Source organism: Carlito syrichta, unplaced genomic scaffold (genome assembly GCF_000164805.1).
Source record: "Carlito syrichta isolate Samal-C Ts95f unplaced genomic scaffold, Tarsius_syrichta-2.0.1 Scaffold308818, whole genome shotgun sequence".
NCBI classification, from domain to species: Eukaryota; Metazoa; Chordata; class Mammalia; order Primates; family Tarsiidae; genus Carlito; species Carlito syrichta.
This window is the reverse complement of record NW_007252914.1, coordinates 1344075-1358198: the sequence shown is the minus strand read 5'-3', so window position 1 is coordinate 1358198 and position 14124 is coordinate 1344075.

Genomic DNA, 14124 nt, shown 5'->3' with positions numbered 1-14124 from the left:
AAACTATCACTTCAGAATGAGGCAGAATCTGTACATTATCAAATCTACAAAAATTTATAGTTTACCATACACAGACCTTTCCCATAAACACTATGGAAAGATGAACTTCAACAAAAAAGGGAAAGTGAACCCCAAAGGAACATATTGCCACAAAATTTGTGAGGAAAAAACCCATAAATTGTAAATAAATAAAAATAACTACTAGACATAAAAAAGTAACAACAACTAATAATTGTTGTTCAAAAGGCAAAATAACAAATGGGAGGGAACGACAAAGAGTAGCTAAGGAATCCTAAATCCCTTATCATGGTTGCTTTCCATTGCTCAGGATTTCATTATTAGAAAATATTAGAAGAGGGAAAAAAGGTGCAGAAGTGATAGAATCACACTAAGATCCAAGTAAGTGACTGTGCTTAACTTTGATACAACACAGTTTTGGTTTTTTTCTTTTCTGTATGCCTTGGTATATTCCTGCCATTCTATTTATTTCCCAAAAGTTGAAAGAGAATAAGGTCCAACCTAGTTTCCATTATTGAAGTCTTTTAAAATATTTTCTATTAGTCTAGGAAAGTGATTGTATTTTAACTGCTCATATAGTATGAACATCTTCAAAATTACAAAGGGGTGCTATATTTCTGATTTCTGGTGGGGAGAGAAAAACAGTATTTTTGCCCAGTTCTCCCCATGAAGCATAAAATATACTACACACACACACACACACACACACACACACACACACACACACACACACACAATTATAATGGGATATTACCTATGTTACCAGGTTGCTATAGTTCAAATGTGGAACAAACTGCCTGAAGCATCCCAATTGCTTCATAATGACATCTTACTTGAAATTAAATTTGCTATCTGAAAGTGGTAAAGATGAGAGAATCTAATACTATTCCTATTTTGAATTTGCTTGAAAGGGGGAAAATGTTTTCTGGTCAAGAAAAGTGGAAGATGCTATGCTATGTCTGCCATTTTGAGTTTTAGTTATAATTGTTTGGGGTCAGTGATATCAAACTTTAGGTATTTGAGTGTTTTTCTCTAGTGGAAATGTTTTTGAGGTTTTTGGGTTTTTTTGTTTTTTTTACAATTAAGGAGCGAAAACTTCAGGTAGTGTTTACATGTAATTGCTGTTGGGTAGCAGAATAAAACAACTGTAATGAATTCATCTATAGCTCACTATTGCAAGCAGCAAACAAGTCTGTTGCTTACTGATAGTGGCTATAAGACAGAGATAAGAAGAATTTTATCACGACAACTATTCATGACATGAAATTTGTTATAACAAGATCATTCTTCTATAGAGAAGTTCATTGAATGGAATAATCTTTGTTATACAAAAATCTTTTGTAATATAATTAGATACTATGACAATTTTTACTCTTCTTTTCTATAATAGTTTAATCCCAAGTCATGTGAAATGTAATGGACAGTTTATTCCAGTTCTGTGGTCTGTGTCACAAGCAAAATGCAAAAAGTAATATATTATTGAATACATCAAAACAACAAAGAATTCATGCAGTGACAATGTAAAATATATGGGAAATGTGGTTTCAAAGACCATGACTTCAAAAGTTTGGAATTTCTGGACTGATTTCTTGAGGTAAAAAAGTATCTAATTTCAGCAGATTTTAATTCATCCTTGCTTCAGAATAGCATTTCTTTAACAAATATTGGAACTGAATTTTCAATGGTATAATCATTGTTCTCAGAGCCTTAGATGTGGCTTCCATTCATTCTCACAATTTAAATTCAACATCCAACATCGTCTGAAAACCCAAATTTCTAACCATGTAGGAAGAGGGGAAATATCAGATTTCATTTTAGCATGGATCAACTCAAGTCAGTTTGACAAAATTGAGCTAATTCTAGCTTTTTTGCTGACTGACTCCCGGTAAAAGGAACATGAGTGCAACTATCAGTATTAATCCCTAATCAATAAGTTACTAATTTGCTACTTGTTACTGTAACACATGAGGTGAACAGTTGTAGAACAAAAGGCAGACTAAAACTAGGAAAGAAACCAAGTCCTGGTGCTAGCAATTCAGCAAAGTTGTAATGAGATATCACAAATTTGCATGAAGAAAAAGGTGTAAAAGAAGACATGACATACAAGGTACAACCCAAGCAGAACAACACCAAGAGAGATTGATTCTATAGTTTAGGTGACTTGTCTTTCATATTCTTTAACTTCCTTTTGCGATCCAAAGTGATCACAGATAGAAATAGAAGAAAAGCTTTATGTACGTGTAAAGTTAAATAGAAATGAAGGCAGTTAAATGCTAAATTAATGGTGATAAAATATATAACTGAGCCTAAGTCATTTTCAAGAAAGGTCTAATGCTTGTTAATTTAGCCATTTGAAGGTTATGTTTAGTTATGCTGTTTGGCTATTGTTTCTTGGAAGTTCAGTAATATATATATCAACATTATGGTAAACAGACCTTTTAGCTCTTGTCTTTTCAGAGCCAACTTACTATAGATTTTTGTATTTACTATAGATTTCTGCAGCCACTATGGATTTGTCTACCATGTAATTTTTTACATTCTGCTGGATCTGTTGTATCCAATTATACATTATTTTAAAGATGGTCTAGTAAAACTGAACACATAGCTCTACATAAAGAATCATCATTATCATCCCTCATTTCAGAATGTAAGAACAATGGGAAGACATGTTGATAATACACAACAATTTCACCTCTGAGACATGATTTTCTGTCTGCATGTGATCAAAAGCAAACAAGCTTACTGATTTTAATATAGGCCATTTTTCTAACTCAGCCTTAAGCCATTTCAACCCCAAGCTTCCCATTTTCAAAGACATTGGGTCTTAAGGGACAGGTTGTATTTTAAGCTACCATGTCAAATTGATCATTTAAAAAATATTTCTCCCTATGATGCACACCTCAAGTAAAATCCAAAGAAAAATAGTGACAGTATTTGTTGAAATCTAGATAAACAACCCCATAAGAATAACGTTTTGAGTTAAAATCAAAAGACTTAGGTGAAATTTTTCTAACTTCTAGACATTCATAAACAAGAATAAAAGAAAATCTCTCTCTCTCTCTCTCATTATCTTTTTGTCTAACAAGTATTTCCATTTTTTACTGTGAATAATTGATTGATTTGAAGTTGTATCATTGCCTTCTAATTCATGGCAAAGACTCAAAATAGTAGCATTTGTATTATTTAGTGTTAGGCTATAACTAGGCATTTTACTGGAAATACAGAGGATTTGTGCCCTCTGGTCCTTTAATTGCCTGTGCGTTAATAAGTGCTCATTAATCTATTTGAAAAGGAAACACAAAATTACTGCTAATTGTCATATGGATGATGTTGCTGGACCCTGGTAAAATGTAAAGAAAGTTTGCTATGAATATCTCATCTTCCCATCTGCTTCATCACTCCTGTTCTGTTCATCCCAACCTCCTTCACCCACTCATAATAAAGACAATTTTGTCCCAGGTAGAGGAAGATGCATGCAAGGCATGTGTTTTGGAGTGAGGAAGGATTTTTAGCAAATAAGAGTTATTGGCGTAACTATAAAAATAAAACATATGTGCAACTGCTTTTGACATATTTTCTAAAAGGTTTTAAATTATTGTCTTGGTCTTTTTTAAAAAAAGCATTTAACCATTCAGACAACAAATATTGATGACACTATATTTACTCATAAGAGTGCATCTTGCGTATTCCCTTGGTTCTGTAAACTAACCATACTTAAACTATCATTTAATGATAATTCTGTTTTTACACGGTAATGTGAGTGCTAGAACTGCCATCTAAATACACCAAGTTACTCTAAGTTCAGAAAAACTCAAGTAACTAGAGTCAACATCTTCCCCCTAGGGCCTAAAGAGAGACATTCTTTGAACATAACCATAAAGACAACCACCACAATCACCCAGATCAATATATGAGAAAGACTGGTATAGAAAATGAGGCATAGATTTTTGGGAAAGTGCAGTGGTTGTAAATCTGAAAATAAAGTCAATTACTTTCCCATGGAGAAAGGGTGATGGCATGTTTCTTCTTGCCAAAGTACAGAAAGGCTCTAGGAGAATTATCCTCAATGACTGAAGAGTCTTGCCCCCCAGGAAGTTGTCAACCACTGATAATTTATTTAAAAGTATCCAGGATATTTTCCAGGTTACTCAGCTAATGCTAAGTGTGGATAAAGGACAAAAGAAAGATGGTGGGCAATAGAAGGAAGTGAAATAGCCTGCATTTCACTGTTGGATATGGACCATGGTTCATGATTTCCAGTGTAGCCCCCAGGCAAAATAGCTGGGCTTGAGCCTCTTGCTGATATCAATGAAAGAAGCCTGTCTTGCTAACCTACCTGAGCAGTAAGCTGTAGAGGGGCTGTGAGAGGGGTTGAGGGTAATAGGAGAAGATTAAGAACAACCCAGATCTCCCATTCTAGGAAATTATGGAAGGGGCATTTCCAGGACTTCCAACAAACCAGAGAAGAATAATGACCAGTTAGCATTAAATGAAGAACAGCCTTCATGAAGGGAAACATGGAAGAAAAGAAGCCAGGTCTACCAAAGAAGTGCAGGAAATGGGGGAGGGGGGGAATGAGCCATAAATGTAATGGAAGCCAGAGAGAAAAGAGAAAGTTTTGAATAGAATGTGAGATCAAAGTTGCAAAACACAAGACTAATTAAAAACACAAAAAAACCCCAAAAAACTAGAGAGACTGTCCCAATAGCTTAAATGACTAGAAAGTAATAAAATCGGAGAAAGCATTTCAGCAAAAATTAGAGAGGTCAGCATTGTACAAAGCTATCAGAAAAATAAATCTATTTAAATTTATTTCTCAACAAGTTGAGACTCCTCAATAAACTCATTATAGGTCTTTACATTTTTTATCATATTAAAATGCATTTTAGAATAAAATAAATCCCTAAAAATCATCCCACACTAACACATTGATATAATTTTCATAAATTTCTTTTTAGAGCTTGTACATATGTATAGTTATATATTTTACATAGCTATATCCATACTGTAATTTAAATTGTGTAATTTTTGCTTCCTGTATCATATTCTAGCATATTATGATCATCCATTGTAAAAAACACATTACATTTTGCTGAATTGTTGCTTTACCATTTGCAACTATTATCCTATATTTAAATATTTGATTCTAAATTTTGCAGCTAGAGATAGTATAGCAATTATTCTCAGTTCATGAGGCTTTTATGATTTTATTGAGCTATTTCTTAGGATTACTAGTCATAAACATTTCTTGAGGCTTTTGATATGGCCAAATTATTAAATTTGTTTCCAAAAGTCTTACAATGTCTTCATCAATAAATAGATAATAGCTTCCCCAAAAATCTCACCAGCATTACATTGTATCATTTTAAATATTTTTGCTTAATTTATGAGATATAAAATAGGCCCTTTTGTTGTATTAAGATGAATGTCTTGGATTCCTCATAAGGGTGAACATTTTCTTGTTTATTGGTTTTATTTTCTCCTGAATAACTGCCCCTATATACCCTTTGTTTATTTGTCTATCAGGGATTTTGATGCTATTAAATGTATCTAAATGAGTTTTCCATAAGTTGAAAATATTAACTCTATTCCACTTTAAAACTAGTTATGCTTCTCTAGTTCTAATCCTCCCTTACATGTTCATGAGCGTGGCACAAACATCTTACAATCAGGGCAGTCCTGTTGCATTTAATTGTTCTTGTCTTCTAAATTATTCAAAAGCTCGTGCCTTTTGGGAGGAGAGGTTCATCATTTAGTACATGATTCCCACTCAAGTGATTACATTCTGCTAATTGGGGCTATTCCTGTGGCATTCCTAAGGGATACGACTCTCTGGGACTAAGAAGCTTATTTTGGACAGTCAGGAAAAATGTGCTCCATGTGTGGGCAAAGAAATTCTTCTCTGACATTCCTTGTCCCTTGACAATTATCGAAAAACCTATTTACATTCATTCTTCACATCTTCACTCGCCACTCCCATACTAGGGCAGAAAGTCTGGATCTGTTATGTAGTCTAGCAGAGACGAAGACCCCACACAGTCTTAGATGGGTCTTGCGTGGGAAAAAAATAGGATGGAGACAAGCAAGTGTCCTAGAACATATAACAGTAGAAACCATGCTCTTTCAGATGCCTCCTGTTCTGATATGCCTAGAGACTAGGCTTCTGATTCTCTAAGAATATTATCTCCAGCTACACAAGTAAAGGAAGAATGGTGTGTATTTCTGCGAAACCTTAGAATAAGAGTTTCTGCTTATATTATTGAGGTTTAAGGGTCCCTCAGAGTCCTTCTTGTAAAATCAAGGAAGTTGTTTGGGATCTGTAGCTACGCTGCTTAGCCTGGTTACCATGCAGAAATAACACTGCTACAATGAGAAGTCGATGAATATTTCTCATAAGACTTCTTCTTTGCCAAGAACATTAAGCCTACAGGCAGGGAACGAAAATTATAGGAGAAAGAGGGGTGGTGAGTAGTAGATACGTGATAAAGCTGTGTGGTTTGTAGGTGAAGACAAATTGTTTTAAAGACTATAAAGACTTTCTGAGTGCACATACAACATTCACGAACACCCACAACAACAGACTCCATTGTTTTCTTCATAGACAACTTATTCCATCTTCATTTGCAAGTTTCTTAAATTTATGAAGGATCAGTTTACATTATACCTTCTGCCAAGAATCTCTTTACATTATATTAATAAAAGGCTTGTCAAAATGAAAAAAAAGACGAATCCAAGAAAAAGCCAAAAATGTATTAAAGATTGGAGCATCTCTAACTCCTGCGCATTATTAAATTGCTTATATTTCTGTGTACAAAGAACAATGGAATCACATAATTCATATAGATCACCTGCTAAAACAAGCATTGTTCCATCAGCACATTGTCAAGTGTTAAGGAAAGAAGGTTATTACTTTTATGCCACTCTTGGTAGATAAAAACTAGGTCCAACACTTAGATAAGAAAGACAACTAACTGTCCACACAGTAGCACAGGTGACTAGCCAGGGTTAAGATTCCTCTACTCAAAAATACCTTTTTAGCCACTTTTCCAGTTACTTCTGAAAGCAGAGCTTGACTTTTTGGCAATTATGTCATTAAACCATTAAACTGTAAACAGCCCCCAAATAGAACAACATAGAAAGACACTGTCAACCAGTCACATTTTGGTACAAATTTTATTATATACTTCTCAAAGAGCTTCTTATAGAAAATGGTTTTGAAAGGAGAAATTAAAAAATTGATTCGGAAAATAGAAGATTCTACATTAGGGTGGTGTGAAAGCAATCGCTATTTTCTCCCCTAAGCCAAAAACGCAAGATTAAAATCCATCAAGAAATCTTCACCTATTTGTCAAACTATGAAAACTGCAAGGTCTGAATTAATTCAATCATGACAAAAATGTCCATTTAAATCATTACTCCATAGAACTACTCTGAGTCTGAATTTATTTTTCAGAAGGGTGAAATCAAAAAAGCCCTGCTCAGATTTTATGTCCTGGTAATTAAACTAATTTCCTCTCTCTAGCCCTAGAGCAAACAGAGCTACTTGCCTATCCAATATCCTTCCTAACTTTTGTTTTTCAATAGGACCCTGACTTTTTGGAGAGGCAGCAATCTGTCCAGCTAAAAATACTTGTTTTCCCAGACTCCCTTGCATCCTAATCAGGTGGCACAGTCCTGCTCTATGAAATGTAAGCAGACATCTGCTGGGATTGATGAGAAAGCTGTTGCTTTCCTGATATAGTCACCATCCATTCCCGCCTCCTTCTTCACTCCTTTATCTTTCATTTTTGTTTGCTAAAATATTAGCATAAGACATGGCGCACAAGCATCTTTCTTGCAATCATAAGATGCCAAGATTGAGGGCAAAGCCTACAAACTATGTCTGGCAGAACAGAAAGATTTAAGAATTTAGGTTCCTGGTGGCATGATTGAGCTGCCACACCTACCCTGTACGACCTACTCTCAAATATTTTGTTGAAGGAACCCTGCTTATTAGGGCCAGTGGAGAAGTTTTCTGTTATTTGCAGCCAAACACATCCTTAACAGATCCTCTTTGACCGTGTTCTAACTCTACACAAATATCACATAAAAATAGATATTAGTATGTCATTTATTAAAACTTGCTTCAAGTGTTATCCTCTGAATTTCTGAGCATACACTCAAAAAATTAACATCACTGTAATAAACATATCACCTGTTCATATGTGTTCTCTCTCTGACATATCATGCATCATTGATTTTTCTCCCATTTAAAAAAAAACTTGTTCAATGCCTACCATATTCAAGTAAAAATATATACAAATTCATCCATTATCAGAATTTATGTCTAGCTTCCAAAAAAGTTTTATTTTCTAAGAAATATGCTCATTGGTTGTAGTGACAGTGACTGAATATTTCATATTTCAACTCATTAGACTGCTATTGTATGGAATTTTAAATATCTATTCTATGTAGATTTAAGGATAGTGTTTCTAATGTGGAAGATATCACTAAAATAATATTGAAATTTAAAAGCAGGGGACGTATGATGAGTGCTGCAATATTCAATTTTTTTAAAATCTTGTCTGAGTAAAGATTTTAGATACCTAAGGTGATATTGTTTTCTATTTTCATTGACTAATTATTTTATTTGTCTGAATAAAGTTGTGAGAATGGGTAGAAGAAGGTACTTCCTGATGCTAAAAAAAAAAGTATGTTTGAGCATTAAACACGGTGAAGTGTGTTCTGAGAAAAAGCAAACTTGCAAAAGATTTAACTAGCTAGGCTTCCTAGCTTCACAACAGTTTATCTACTCCCAACTGCAAGTTACAAATTTTTTTACTCCTCATAGGTGGGGTTTTAGGAGTGTCTGATGTTTAGGGGTCAGCATTCATTATGCATTTAAGCAGAGGTTGATTTCAACTTTGCCTTTTGCCTTATGGACACAGCATTCGTGGACTGTCCCTGGGCTCCATAATGAATGAGCCTTTTACGAAAATAGTCAGTTTGGAAAGAGGCACAATATATAATATAATAATCCCATGTAAATTATAAGAAACTGGAGTGGAACCCAGGCATACAGTAAGTCACTTATGAATACAATTCAGAACGCACCAGGCTGGATGCCCTATATCTTCTACCAGCCTGGCTCCCTGCTATGATTTAGATCTAGTAGGATACATATGCTGTTTGTTTGTCTTTGTATTGGCAATATGCTTATAATAAATTGTAAGGCTTCCATGAGCATACTAAGGATTGAGTGAATTAATTTTCCTGTTGGGTGATACCAGCTTGTCCTATTCCAATACAAAGTACATGAACATAAAATATGAATATGTGCACTTATATTTGAATATAAGCCTGTGGATTCTTTTTTATTAGAATATTAAACATGTGTGTACACACACATACACCATACATATATATTTATGTGTGTGTGTGTGCATGTGTGTGTGTGTGTGTGTGTGTGTGTGTGTGTGTGTGTGTGTGTGTTAGTTTGTTCCTAGAGTGGTCCATATCCTGCACATTAATATAGTTTGTATATACCTCTACTTTCACAGAATAGTGCATACTGATTCCAAGAGAAATTGAATTAGAGATAAACTAAGTGTTCATTATCTAAAACTTCTGGCCTGAAAGTCTAAAAATAAAAACTCTACCCATATGAGTGACTTGTTCAGGAAGCCACACTGAAAACCATGCCTGTTCTATGTTCTTGAAGTAGCATTGGGTCATAAATATCATTTAGACCATAATGATTTAATTTCAAAACAACCATGAAAAGATTTCTTTTTTATTTTGTTGACAATAAGATTAAATTTTTGTAGTAACTCAGAAGGGAGGGGAGATGTTAGGGGTATGTATGTCACTTTTTCCCACCCTTTACACATATACATCTGGAGATACACTTTTACTGGTGAAGTATCTTTAAAAGTTAAAGACATATGAGAATTGAGGAAAAGTCTAAGAATAATTTTCAAAGTAAAACTATTTAAAAAGCAGTTTTAAAAAACAGGTAGAAAGCATTTTAAAATGTAATTCAGCTTATAATAGATTAATTAAATATATAGTCATTCAGTGCCTAAAATATATTAAATATTGCTTTATGACATTGTTTGGTCAAAATATGTATATGTGTACTTGTTATTTTTTCTTCACATTGCCAAACACACATATACATATTCATAATAAACCTGAAGAAGATTGGTACATGCATACATGGTGTTCTGATGTAACTCAATCACTTCAATGTAACTTATCCAATCATAAATGATGCATTAAAATGGGGAAGAGGTGAAACTTGTTCCTGCCTTCTCTAACAAATAAATTAAATTCACTAAATTGAATAAAATAGAATCACAACATGAGTGGTTAACAATTGTCACCTCAAAAGAAGGAACAGGGTGTGCTTCTGAGAAGTAAAATATCAAATCCTAACTGAGAACTAGATGATGCTCCATGTCAGAGAGTGTTTTCTTTCTCTAGGGAATATACTTTTAAAAATATCATCATTGCTATTGTTGAGTCTATTGTTGCCACCATTTCTGTTATTGATTGACATGAGATTGTTTTGCATGTTCCCTCATATGTGAATATTCAGACTAAATAAGTATCTAGCACTACTGATAGAGCCTGTTGTATCTTGAGCAAACCAGACTTCTAAATACATATCCTTGGTTCTGAAAACAAATCTTTTTTTGTATCACTTACCCCAAACAGACCTGATAGTTACATGTCTGAAACTAGGTCAGGGCAGAGAAAACTTCTTAGCCTGTTCATTGAGGAGGCTGTGAGCCCCATTTCAACCTTCCTTCTCCAGTCATAAATGGGCTTCCTCTGTGCCATTTCCATATTTGCAAGTATTTTAGTCAGTAGAATCCCACAGGAACTGAGGGAAAAAACCTGACTTTTGCCATTTCTTTATTCTCACATCTTTTTTCTCCTCTGAGGAAAGAAAATAATTTTTTTAAGGCTTTGATGCTGAGAAAGTCCAGTTAGGATTTAAGACTTGGTGCTTTTCAACAAATAATCAGATATTCCTCTTCAGAAACTTCACTCTCAACATCATTGTGCTAATGTCAATACTAATGACATTAAAACTATGTAATAGTGGGTGCTATAGGTCAGTAATTTCTTGACTCAAATTTTATGACCCTGAAAATTAATCAACAATAGAAAATTGGAATATTTACATAGTTACCAATTTGTTACATTCCCTTTTTTCATTTCCCACAGATGGCAATTTGAATAAACAATCACTATGCTTTATCACCTTAATATCATGAAAAGACAATATGACACTGAAGCAATAGGAAGAATCATTGAATAAAATGCAGTATCTTATTAAATTGAATACATTTGGCTTTATAAAATTCTCACTACTTTGTTTTACAATTTTTTCTTTTATTTCATTTTTTTTCCTTCCTAATAAAAACATCTTCACTGACTGGCACCAACTGAGCTTTTTCTAAGTTATAAGCATATTTCCAACATTAGCAGAAAGATGCTATTTTTTCAGTTACTGTGAGCTTTCCATTATTCTTTTTGTTTTTAATATTTTTGTATTCAATATTTGGGGCCTAGAAAGTATTTGATTACAGTAATTCACTAATATCTTGCTTCTCAGAAACAGAGAACATTAAAATTTCAGTGACCTCCCAGATCCACTGGGTTAATGCCTTCATTTTGTAGATAAGAAAATCAAGGGGGAACCCAATTTCTAAATACCATGCTACTTCCCTCAATTACAGGTGTCTTCCTCCATCTAGCCATAAGATAGTCTTTCAAGTTTATAGTCAATATTTGAGTGTTTAGTAAGTATCAGATACATTTACATGTTATTTCAGTTAGTGTTTATTATAACAGTATTGTGGAAGTTAGCAATCCCATTATACGTATTAGGAAAATAAAACGCAAAATGTAACTAATCTAAGCTCATATTGCTAGGAAGTGATCCAGTGGCCACTTAGTGGAGCCTTCTCCAAGCTTAAGGTCTTTTAATGCTTTATCATACAATTAACAAGCACTTATTGAGTAGTTTCCATGAGCCCAGCACCCTGATTAGTACTACAGGGAAAACAGAAAAAAAGTACAAAACATGGCTCTAGCTACATAAAATAAAGAAAAATATGATAGTTGTTAAAGACAGAAAGATAAATATTCACAGGTGGAATCGATCCACCTTTTTGCCTCTCTGTTTTCTATGGAGACTTCTGTCTTTGCCAGTCCAGTTTCCAAGAATATGACACAGAAATAAGAAAATAGGGAGAAAAGACAAGCTTGGGAAGATGAAAGGAGTGGATTGAACACAAAATAAAGTAGGGAGGACTGAGGCTGTCAGAAAAGTTTTTCAGAGGGGGTTAGTGTATGAGAGCTCCAATTCAGTTCTGTGGTAAAAAATCATCAGGGAGAGAGAAGAGGGTTTTAGTGAACCTAAAGTGTGGCTATACATTAAAAATTTTATCTTTAGTGTTCTTCAACAAATAGACATAAAGTTCGGGATTCATATTTAATACTTTTTAGTACTGGATATATTTATTTTATATGACAGTATAGAGTTTGGAGTACAAGTAATCCCGAGGATCATGTGGGTAGCATAATAATTATGTCTTACATTTGATTAACATATTTAGCTTTTCGAAGATTATAGATACACATTATCTTGGGCAGTTCACTCAAAAACTCATTTGAAATATGTGGAAACTGTGACTTAATAAAATTAAGGGATTTTCTCAGGATTATACAATTAACAAAGTAACAGGATTGCGATAACTTCAGTCTCCAGACTCTAAATCCAGTGTTTTCTTCTACTGCATAGACCATGTAAGACAATTAATAAAAAGAAGGATATCATTTAGTGCATACAAACCCATGACTGGCATGGACCAAAGCCTCCATGTTTTTTAAATGGCTGATAAATATGTGCTAAAAGTTGGTTGCTCTTGATGCACTCCAGGAGTTCATATAGGGGAAGCAGAGATGTCATGCATAGGAACTGTTAGACAAGAGATAGAGACCTCCCAAGCAAGTCACAGTGAGGGACCATTCTTTTTTTAAATCAATATTTTTTATTTTGATATTGTGGGGTACAGTTAAGGGTTAGGTATACTAATATGCTTCGTTCAGGCATCCTTTTTGATAAGGGGTGTCTCCCCATCCCCAGACAGATATTGACTACTGTTAATCCTACCTCCCTTCCCTTCCCTCCCCCCCCATATTTCCCACCACTGTCAATCCTTTTCTTATAGTATTAAGATAGATATTCAAGGCCCACTATATGAGTGAGAACATGTGATACTCAGATCTATGTTTCCGTGAGAGGTCACTCAGTATTATAGACTCTAGTTCCATCAAGGTTGCTGCGAAATTCATGATTTTGTTCTTTTTTATGGCTCCATAGTATTCCATCATGTATATGTACCACATTTTTTTAATCCAGTCCTCTTTTGATGGACAGCATGGTTGATTCCAGGTTCTCGCTATTGTGAACAATGCTGCGATAAACATATGTGTGCAGGTATCTTTTTTATAGAGTGATTTGAGTTCTTCAGGGTATATTCCCAGTAGGGGGATTGTGGGGTCATATGGGAGGTTGATATTTAGTGTTTTAGGAATCGCCACACTGTTTTCCACAGAGGTTGCACTAGTTTGCACTCCCACCAACAGTGTAGAAGTGTTCCCTTTTCACCACACCCTCTCCAGCAACTATTATTTTTTGAGTTATTGATAATTGCCATTCTGACTGGAGTTAGGTGGTATCTCAGTGTCGCTTTAATTTGCATCTCCTTGATGATTAGTGAGGTTGAACATTTCTTCATGTGTCTGTTGGCCGCTCGTATGTCTTCTTTTGAGAAGTGTCTGTTCATATCTTTTGCCCACTTTGTAATGGGGCTGTTTGATTTTTTCTTTTCAGCACGTTTGAGTTCCTTGTAGATCCAAGATGTTAGGCCTTTGTTGGACCTGGAGTTGGCAAGTACTTTTTCCCAGTCTGTGGACTGTCTCCCTGCTCTCTTGATGGTTTCTTTGGCTTTGCAGGAGCTTGTCAGTTTAATGAGGTCCCACTTGTCTATCTTATCTCTTATGGCCTGTGCGTTTTGGGTTTTGTTGAGGAATTGGATGCCAGTTCCA